Source organism: Lithobates pipiens, unplaced genomic scaffold (assembly GCF_037356315.1).
Source record: "Lithobates pipiens isolate NorthernLeopardFrog02 unplaced genomic scaffold, aLitPip1_a1.2 Scaffold_28, whole genome shotgun sequence".
Classification (NCBI taxonomy): Eukaryota; Metazoa; Chordata; class Amphibia; order Anura; family Ranidae; genus Lithobates; species Lithobates pipiens.
In genome coordinates, this window is record NW_027507789.1 from 201,221,564 (window position 1) to 201,231,989 (window position 10,426).

Consider the following 10,426-nt stretch of genomic DNA (forward strand, 5'->3'; position numbering starts at 1 on the left):
ATAGCACAAAAAATAAAAACCAAAGAGGTGATCAAATACCACCAAAAAAAAGCTCTATTTGTGGGGAAACAAAGGACATAAATTTTGTTCGAGCACAGTTTCGCGCGACTGTCAGTTAAAATAACGCTGTACCGTATCGAAAAAAATGGCCTGTCAGGAAGTAGGTAAAACCTTCCGGAGCTGAAGTGGTTAATGGTAGGAAATAGTTCAATCTGAGTTTATCGAAATACGTTTTTATAACAATACAAAAAAGTACCATTTGGCACAGTGCAGTTGTATGAGACAAAGAGGTCGATTTTTTTTTTTTTTTTTTTTTTTAAGTATAGTTCTGAGCTAATATACTTGTTCCAACATTCTAAGCTAGGCCAGGGCCAAAAAACAAGAGACTGTATGCAAACATGGTGGACTTGGCAGCCAGGGGGTTGCTGCTTTGAGTGTCAATGGTTGTGCCCTCCAACCTCAGGTGATGGTTACTATTCCCATAAGCTTTAACATTTCTGTCTGTTTAGACTAAAATCAATATGATCAAGCAACAGTCCTATAATGCTTTGTAGGTGGCAAACTGCAGTCTTCGAAGGCTGCTAACCTTGAGTATTTTTAGGAGAGTAAAATGACTGGTCTAAACTCTTGGCACTTGAGATTCAGAGTGATTGGGCAGTCCTGGTGTGGAGGTACCTAACCTGGCACAGAACAAATATGTGCATATCAGTAGTCTAAGATACTTAACTGGCATGTTCTAATCAATGTCTCTATTAGAAGCCTGGATGAGAACTGTTTGTTGTTGGATTAGAAAACACCTACCTCAATAACCTTCTTTTTTTTTTTTTTTTTTACTTAAATGTCTTGCATCTTTATCCATACCTTCTTTAAGATGAAGCTTCTTGTAGAAAACTCACAGTGGTTGTTTAAAGTTGTTCCTGCAGAGTCTAAGTACAAATATTCAGGTGACAAAAAATTGGGATTCACTTTGGTCATTGGCTCAACTGAAACTCACAAAATATGTAACCTTATATTTTATAGAGCGTTGTAATAAAATAAGTTTGCAATATAATTTTTTTTAATGATACAGTTTGTGTCCTTCATAGTCATGATTTCTCTCCCATGCACATCCTATAGTCACTTTGGAAAGTTGGAAATTCCTAGGGATGTGTGCATGCGCCAGCAGTAGTGACTACATTGGAATATGCCTGAGCAATTTTCGCATTGTCATGGCTGTTTGTAGTTCACCCATGGATTGGCACATGGGGTCCAGCAGTAGATTGGCAGATAGCAGCTGGATTTGCTGCCTGTGAGAGGATGTTCTTAGGACAAGCCATGTTGTAGTCACTGTTCAACTGATCATTTTTCACCCCAACTTTTTAAACCAACTTTTGTCGAGCCAGGTGGTGCTGATAGGCCTATACAACAATGATAATTTTCAGCCATCTATGGCTAGCTTAAGCGTTGTCACCCTAGGTCTCTGAATACATGTTGCAAGTATGATTTAATTGAATTTGACGTTACAGGACCATATGTATCGGCAAAACTTGTTTAGGTGTTTGGATTTAGGGACACATTAATAGTTTTGATTTTTGCTACTCAAGCTTATGACACTTAAAGTGGTTGTAAACCCTTACAAACCACTTTGACCTACAGGTAAGCCTAGATTAAGGCTTACCTGTAGGTCCAAGCAATATCTCCTAAACCTATATGGTTTAGGAGATATTTGCCCGAAAACGGGCACCGCTGTCTACGGCGCATGCGCCGTAGACAGCGGCGCGCAGGCGCACTGAGCGTGGCAGTTCCAAGAATGGAGCTGCCGCATTTGTCGACTCCCGTGCGCATGCGCGGGAGTGACGTCATCGCGGCTTCGCCGAATGACAGCGGCGGAGCTGCGAGACGCCACCAGCAAGATGGATGCAGCGGACTACAGGGGACAGCGGCGACTTCACTGGCTCCTGTGTCAGGTAAGTGACACATAATGGGCTACTATGCGATGCATAGTAGTCCATTATGCTTTACCTTTGCAGGGAAAAAAAGAGGAAGTAAACTCATCAGGGTTTACTTCCTCTTTAACATATACTGTATCAGCATCTCACAGCTGTTAAAATGTCTAGAGATTTCAGAGACTATTCACTGGTCTCCTAAGGCAAAAAAATCTAATGTCTGTAGGCTTTCTTCAACCAACACAGTTAAGCATTCCTATGAATCGAGTTACATTGTCTTAGCCAATCTCAAAGCCTTATGCCTTTTTACAGATGGCTTATAGTGTGTAAAGAGGATCTTCTTGTCATCACTTATGCATGTTGCAGGTGTAGGAATTGTCATTTCTTCATCCTGTTAGTGGCATGAGCAATTTATACATGTTCCACAGTGAGAAAAGAGGTGGATTCCATTTTCTTTTTTTGTCTTGATCAGATGTCTCCAAACTTTCTAAGCAAAGGGCCAGTTTACTCTTCTTCGGGCTTTAAAGGGGGTCGGACTGTTGCCAGTGGGAGTAAAAAATGCCCTGGCATCAGTGGGCATAAACAATGCCCCACTGTTGGTATCAACGGCAAGAATAGTGCCATTGATGGTGTCAGTTGATGGAATAGTACCCCAGGGCTGTAATAAGGCAAGCAAAAGGCCACATCCAGCCCCTGGGTCTCCGTTTGGAGATCACTGGTCTAGATGGGGGAGGGTTATGACCACACAGGTTAGGGTATAACTCCAGGGAGCTCCTGGGCTTGTTAGGGGGCCCAGCTCTATCTGCATCAACCTATATCTCTCAGCAATGTGCTCAAATTGTATCCTGTACAGGATAAAGCTGCAGTTGTTGCGTTCATTGTAGGCTTACTCGCAAATTATACATTTGGACATTTTTGGATATTTAGTGAACTAAACAGTACACACTTTTTAAACGTGAATAATACTTTATAAAATACCTTTTTTTTTTGAGTAGCTTTAGTGTGCACCACAATGTTATTTGGTTTTAGGAGGGAGACCCTATGGCTTAGATCTTGCAGAGAAAAAAAATGACTTGTTTGACATTCGGGAAAAAAACACTCCAACCTTGCTTTACTTCATTGTATTCACACCAACATAGTAGTAGTAATATGTGTTGTTCCTCAGGGCAGTGTATGTTATCGATCTGTGCCGTGACTTAATCCCCTGGGAGCAGACCTACACATCCCCATGTATGTTTCCCCCTGTGTCCTTCATGATTAGCTGTTAGGAGACTAGAGAGTTTTGTGCCTCATTATTTCTGAATGCTGATGTAAAATTGATCAGGACTTGCACTTGCTTTTATCAGCAGCTTTTCATCTCTTTCGTTTTCGTCACTTGTACTGTCGCCTAAAAAGCCTGCAATAACATCTTTATATGAAGCGGGAGGAGGGGTGGCATTCCATGTGATGGTTACGCTGCTTTCACCAATAGCTGTACAGAAGCTGGCCAAAAAAAAAAACCTGTCCATTGTCTTCAAAGAATCATAACTGCGAGGCTTTTCTGATCCCAGCGCATCACTATTCCACAAAAACTGCAATATATTACAGCTGAATTTCAGGAAAACATAAAAGGCCATCATTTAATCTAGTTATGTAATTAAAGTGGATGTACCATCATACCAAACACTTTTCATTCACATAATTCCTCCTTTCTGGCAATCAGAAAAGATCATTTTCTTTATCGTACATCATGGAACTCAAAGCTCTAGACGGTATGTGTTTGTGCATATCCCAGGAGGCTTCAGGAGGGGAGGGAAGACTAGGTGAAAATGAAGGGTAATAAAAAAAAAAAAAAAGGTAAAATAAAACAAATAAATAAATAGAATTTTTATAACAGCTTACCTGTAAAATCAGTTTCTTGACGTACATCATGGGACACTAAGCCTTAAGTAATTACTTAATGGCTTATAGGCCACCTTCAGGTGATGGACACTGGTATACCCAATCCAGGAAGTTCACTCCCTATATAACCCCTCCTTCTTCCAGGAGCACATCAGTTTTTTCAACAGTGTCTAAGGTGTTAGTCACGAGTGTAGATGTGCTCTGAGGAGCTGCAGGAGGGATCCATGCTGGATTTAAGCCTCCATAGCCAGATCCATCCAAAGTGCCACTGAGGCCAAAGTGGATGGTACCTGGGCCTTGAATCGGAAGTACAAGGTTTTGCCTGTAGCGCCCCTCTTTGTAGGGCTGAACCCCGGGACTCGGGGCTTATGTCATGCTACATTACCTAAAGCTTTCCTGCTTTTACGGGTCCAAGGGAGTGGAACCCCGTTATTAAGGGACCCGGTCCTTGAAGGTTTACTAAATGCAGCCTGCTGTGATGGGTGAGGGTTGGTGGGTGAGGGTTGGATTGTCTGTTAATTCAGCAAATCCTGCGGCGGGGATAAGGTAAGGGAAGAAACTTAAGAACTAAAAAGTCCACCCATGCTTTCTTCTTTAAGGGAAAAAATGTTATCATGCCTTAATTCTCCACTAGAGGGGGAGTCTATGCACATACCTTAATCTGTTGTCTTCACTGTAAATCTCTGTGGCCGCAGCAGCTTGTGCAGGGGGATTTTTCTCAGGTAAAGAAATCTGCAAATGCTTTCTTTTCTCCCCCCTGAAGGGACCAGAGGGTTAGGGGAACATCAGCGGTGTACGCCCCTTACATTACCCACCCCCGCCATGGGGGGTGTGGAGTTCCGGTGTTTACTGTTACTGTTACTATTACTGTTACTGTTGTTTTTTTTTTCTGTTTGCCTGCTACTGGCAGGGCTCTGCCTCACACCCCCTCATGTTGGGCCTGTAGACCCCAAAGCCACCACGCACGTGGGAACAATCTTAACAAATGAAACAGGAACGGGGCCTAAGCGCAGCGCCGTGCAACGTCCATGAGGAAGCACGGCAGGCAATGATAATGAAAACACAGCTGGGACAGTCTCTCCTCAGCTGACGAGGAGGAAACGAGCAGTCTGCACACAGGAACACAGGAGCTGTGGGGCACGTGAGGGTTGCAACTGGCATTCCTGATACACGAAGGACACTTTTTTTCCGAGCACTAGGCTGAACTTAATAGCAGCTTTACTGTCATGACTATGTTCGGCGATTAAGTGCAATTGTATATTGCCTCTGTTTTTTGTGCTTCTGACTATGCCTGCCAAAAAATACTCCACAATGACCAAAAAGGTAACAAAGGTTTCACCCCCAGGTGCTAGGATCTTGAGTCGCATTGGAACAAGTTGATGGTGCAACTGCTTCTCACATCTCAGCCCCTGTATACGTGACTGAATATGTCCTTTCCTCCACCCTGCAGGGTCCAGAAGGAAGATTAGGGGCTTTAATCGCATCCTCCATTCAAATGGATAGGAAGCGTGCTAGATCCCCCTCCCCCGCTTCATACCCGTTGCAAGGGGAACAGTGGGTACAGGATGTGGTGTTACCCTCAGGCGATCAGGAGGAAAGACAAACCAATGATTCCTCTGCAGAAGAAACAAGAGTAGATGAACCTTTTTCAGCCTCACAATCTGAGAAATTGCTGATACAATCTCTTACAAGGATGGTTCGTTCTCCTTTCATGCTACCCCTAACGGAGTCTCCTGAAAGCTCGGTTTCTTCCTTGGGTTGCTTTAAAACTCACAGCATTTGCATGCGTTTCCTGTGCATGCATTACTACTTCCTGCAAAGAGATTTTCAGTTCTCTATCCCATGGAGGAGAAATTCACCAAGAAATGGAAAGTACCAGCAGTTGACACTGCGATTTCCAGCATGAATAAAAGCCTAACTTGTCCAGTAGACAATGCACAAATGCTTAAGGATCCAACAGATAAAAGGTTGAAACTTACACTTATGTTAATACATATGCGTAGAATCCTGTGGTTAAAAAATTGGTCAGCCGAAACACCATGTAAAAACCTCCTAACTGGTTTCCCTTTTCATGGGGAGCGGCTATTTGGGGAAGATTTGGACAAATATATCCAAATAATTTCTAGTGGGAAAAGTACTCTTTTTGCCAGTCAAAAGAAAGTATAAACACCCTTCATTTAAACGTGCTCTTTCCCCTGCGCCAGGGGCTTCCACCTCTAGGCAGTGGCGATGGCCTCCGCCGTCAGACTCTAGAGGAAGACTCAAAAGAAGTCCTGGGGCCAGAAACCTGCAAAGCAGAATCCTAAAGCTTCATCATGAAGAGGCAACCCCCCTCACCAAGGTGAGGAATTTCAGGACAGCTAGGTCATCTCCACAGTAATACTGGGGTTCAAGCTGGAATTTTCGGGACTTTCCACCATCTTGTTTCCTGAGGTCAAGCGTTCCCAAAGATCCAGAGAAAAGACAATCTTTGTTTCCAGCACTAGACCGATTAATATCTCAAGGGGTGATCATAAGATCCCCTCAAAAGAGCAAGGTTTGGGGTTTTGTTCAAACCTTTTTATGGTACCAAAAGCAAATGGAGATGTCATTCTAGATCTAAAAAATCGAAATCAGTTCCTGAAGATCCGCTCCTTTCGCATGGAGACGATCAGGTCAGTAGTATCTATCCTTCTAGGAGGAGAATTTCTGGCATCTATCGACATCAGGGATGCATATCTGCATTTTCCTATATTTCCCGCTCACCAAAGGTTTCTGCGGTTCAAATTACAATAGCAGCATTTCCAGTTTGTAGCCTTGCCCTTCGGGCTAGCTACAGCACCCCGGGTGTTCTCAAAAGTGCTGGCCCCACCTCTAGCCAGGTTAAGGGCACAGGGCATAACAGTCGTGGCATACCTAGATGATCTATTGCTAATAAACCAGTCGGTGGCTCGCTTGGAGCAAAGCGTACACATTACAACCAGTTACCTGGAAAGTTTGGGTTGGATTCTCAACCTAGAGAAATCTTCCTTAATACTGCTAAAAAGGCTGGACTACTTGGGTCTGATCATAGACACAGCCCAGGAAAAAGTATTCTTGTCTCAGGCAAAGATCCACTCCATAAGAGAGCTGGTGCAGATGGTCAGGTCAAAAGGTGATCCCTCCATTCGCCTTTGCATGAGGTTGCTAGGAACCATGGTGCCTTAATTCGAAACGGTTCCCTATGACCAGTTTGATTCAAGACTGTTGCAAAACAGTATCCTGTCTACTTGGAACAAAACAATTCAAGCTTTAGACTTGCCAATGCGGCTCTCCCCAAGAGTGTCCCAAAGCCTCACTTGGTTACTAACCCAGAATCTGCTGAAAGGAAAATCCTTCAGACCAGTTATCTGGACAGTGGTAACGACAGATGCTAGCCTTTCAGGCTGGGGAGCAGTACTAGAAAAGACAACTGTCCAGGGACAGTGGTCAAGAGCCGAAAGAACCTTGCCCATCAATATCTTAGAGATTTGGGCTGTGCGTCTGGCTCTGAAGGCCTGGACTTCCAGGTAACGGGATTGTCCTGTCAGGATCCAATCCAACAATGCCACAGCTTTGGCCTATATCAATCACCAAGGGGGCACCAAGAGTCTCTCCGTGCAGATTCTAACTTGGGCAGAAAGGAATGTTCCATGCCTATCAGCAGTCTTCATTCCGGGAGTAGAGAATTGGCAGGAGGACTACTTGAGTTGCCAGCAGTTATTCCCAGAGGAATGGTCTCTTCACCCCGACGTATTTCGGGCTGTTTGCCAAAGATGGGATGTAGATCATCTGGTGTCCAGGTTCAACATGAAGTTAGTCATCTTTGTGGTCGGAACAAGGGATCCACTCGCATGCGGAACAGATGCATTGGTGACCCTGTGGGATCGGTTTTCACTGGTTTACCCCCTATCCAGTTGCTGCCTCCAATTCTTTGCAGGATCAAGCTGGAAAGAAAGCTGGTAATTCTGGTAGCACCAGCATGGCCCAGAAGGTCATGGTATGCATAAATCGTAAAGATGGCAGTGGAGGGTCCATGGTCCCTCCCACTAAGGCCAGATCTGCTATCATAGGGACCGATATTCCATCCTACCTTACGGTCTCTAAATTTAACGGCTTGGCTATTGAAACCCACATTCTGAAGAAACGTGTGCAAGGAAGCCAGCTTCCAGAACTATATATTCTAGGGTCTGGAGGGCTTATGTTTTCTGGTGTGAACCAAGGGTTGGCACCCTCAGAGCTTTATCGTAGGCAGAATTCTTGCCTTTCTACAATTAGGGGTAGAGGTGAAATTGGCTTTGTGTACTATTAAAGGCCAAGTCTCAGCTTTATTGGTCTTATTTCAAAGACTGCTTGCTACACATTCTTTAGTCCGGGGTTTTATGCAAGGGGTGATGCAGCCTAATCCACCAGTCAAACCTCACTTGAACCCTTGGGACTTGAACTTAGTTTTGTCTGTGTTACAAAAACAGCCATTTGAACCGATACAGCATATTCCCTTAGTCCTTCTGACAAGGAAGTTGGTATTTTTGGTTGCTAGGAGGGTTTTGGAATTGGCTGCTCTTTCTTGTAAAGAGCCATATTTTATTATTCATGAGGACAGAGTGGTGTTACGCCCTCGTCCAGACTTTTTGCCAAAAGTGGTTTCAGGTTTTCATCTAAACCAAAATATTGTCCTGCCATAGTTTTTTCCAAAATGTTCCAGGGAGGAGAAATTACTACATTGTCTTGATGTGGTGAGAGTAGTGAAAATCTATTTAAAGACAACTGCTCAGATTCCTAAGACTGATGTCCTTATTTATTCTGCCAGAGGGTCCTAAGAAAGGACAGGCAGCGTCAAAATCCACTGTCGCTAAGTGGATTCGGCACGTTATAATTCAAACTTATTTAAAGATTCCCCTTTTCAAGTTAAGGCGTACTCTACCAGGGCGGTTAGTGCTTCTTGGGCAGTGCGTCACCAGGCTTTTATGGCTCAGTTCTTTAAGACCGAAAATTGGTCTTCAGTGCATACATTCACAAAATTTTATTAGGTGGATGTAAGGAGGTAAAAGGATATGGCATTCGGATGCGGTGTGCTTCAGGCAGCAGTATAGGTCCTCAAGTCTGGGGATGCCCTCCAGGTTGTGTCTCCCTCCCCTCAAGTAGCATTGCTATGGGACGTCCCATTAAGTAATTACTTAAGGCTCTGTGTCCCATGATGTACAATAAATAAAATAGGATTTTTATAACAGCTTACCTGTAAAATCCTTTTCTTGGAGTACATCATGGGACACAGAGGTCCCTCCCCTCTTTTGGGATTTAAGTATATTGCTTTGCTACAAAAACTGATGTTCTCCTGGAGAATTAAGGCGTGATAAAAAAAATTTCCCTTAAAGAAGAAAGCATAGGTGGACTTTTTAGTTCTTAAGTTTCTTCCCTTACCTTATCCCCGCCGCATGATTTGCCAAATTAACAGACAATCAAACCTTCACCCATCACGGCGGGCTATTGTTAGCAAACCTTCAAGGACCGGGTCTCTTAACGGGATTCCACTCCCTTGGACCCGTAAAAGCAGGAAAGCTTTAGGTAATGTAGCATGACCTAAGCCCTTGGTCCCGGTGTCCAGCTCTACAAAGGGAGGCGTTACAGGCAAAGCCTTGTGCTTCGGATACAAGGCCCAGATACCATCCACTTTGGCCTCAGTGGCACTTTGGATGGATCTGACTATGGAGGCTATTTAAATCCAGCATGGATCCCTCCTGGAGCTCCTCAGAGCACATCTTCACTTGTGACTAACACCTAAGACACTGGTGAAAAAACTGATGTGCTCCTGGAAGAAGGAGGGGTTATATAGGGAGTGAACTTCCTGGATTGGGTATACCAGTGTCCATCACCTGAAAGTGGCCTATAACCCATTAAGTAATTACTTAAGGCTTAGTGTCCCATGATGTACTCCAAGAAACGGATTTACAGGTAAGCTGTTATAAAAATCCTATTATTTATTTATTTGTTTTATTCTACCTTTCTTTTTTTATTCCCCTTCAACCCACCTTCATTTTCGCCTAGTCTCCCCTCCCCTCCTGAAGCCTCCTGGGATATGCACAAACACATACCTTCTAGATCAGGAGTGTCAAACTCAAATTTCATTGCGGCCACGTTAACATTATGGTTTGCCTCGAAGGGCCATTTGTATCTGTAAGACTAGAGGTTCAGAGCACCCCATCCCCTATTACAGAATATTCGGGAGCCCTCATCATCAGAATGAGTGTCCCCAACCCTCCCTTACATCAGTCTGTGTAGCTTGTGCTGCTGCTGTGAAGAAGATGGGGATGGAGAAGGGTCTGGAGGAGAACCAGAGGAGGGCTGGAGTCAGTGGCCAGAGCTGAATAGTTTGACCAGGGAAGACAGAGATGAGGGGGTCCTGCAGCTGCACAGAATCTGCAGGAGGAGTTCTGTCCTTTCTGCTCCCTACTGCGGACACAAGGGGGCCAGAGACTATCCTCTTTGTGGCTGCATGGAGCAGCGCAGGATCTTTGTCCTCCTCTCTGCTGCCTACTGCTGAGACAAGGTTGAGGTGGAGACGGGGGTGCCGCAGCTGTAGGAGAGGTGGGAGGGCCACATGAAATGGCCTGCCAGTCCAGATT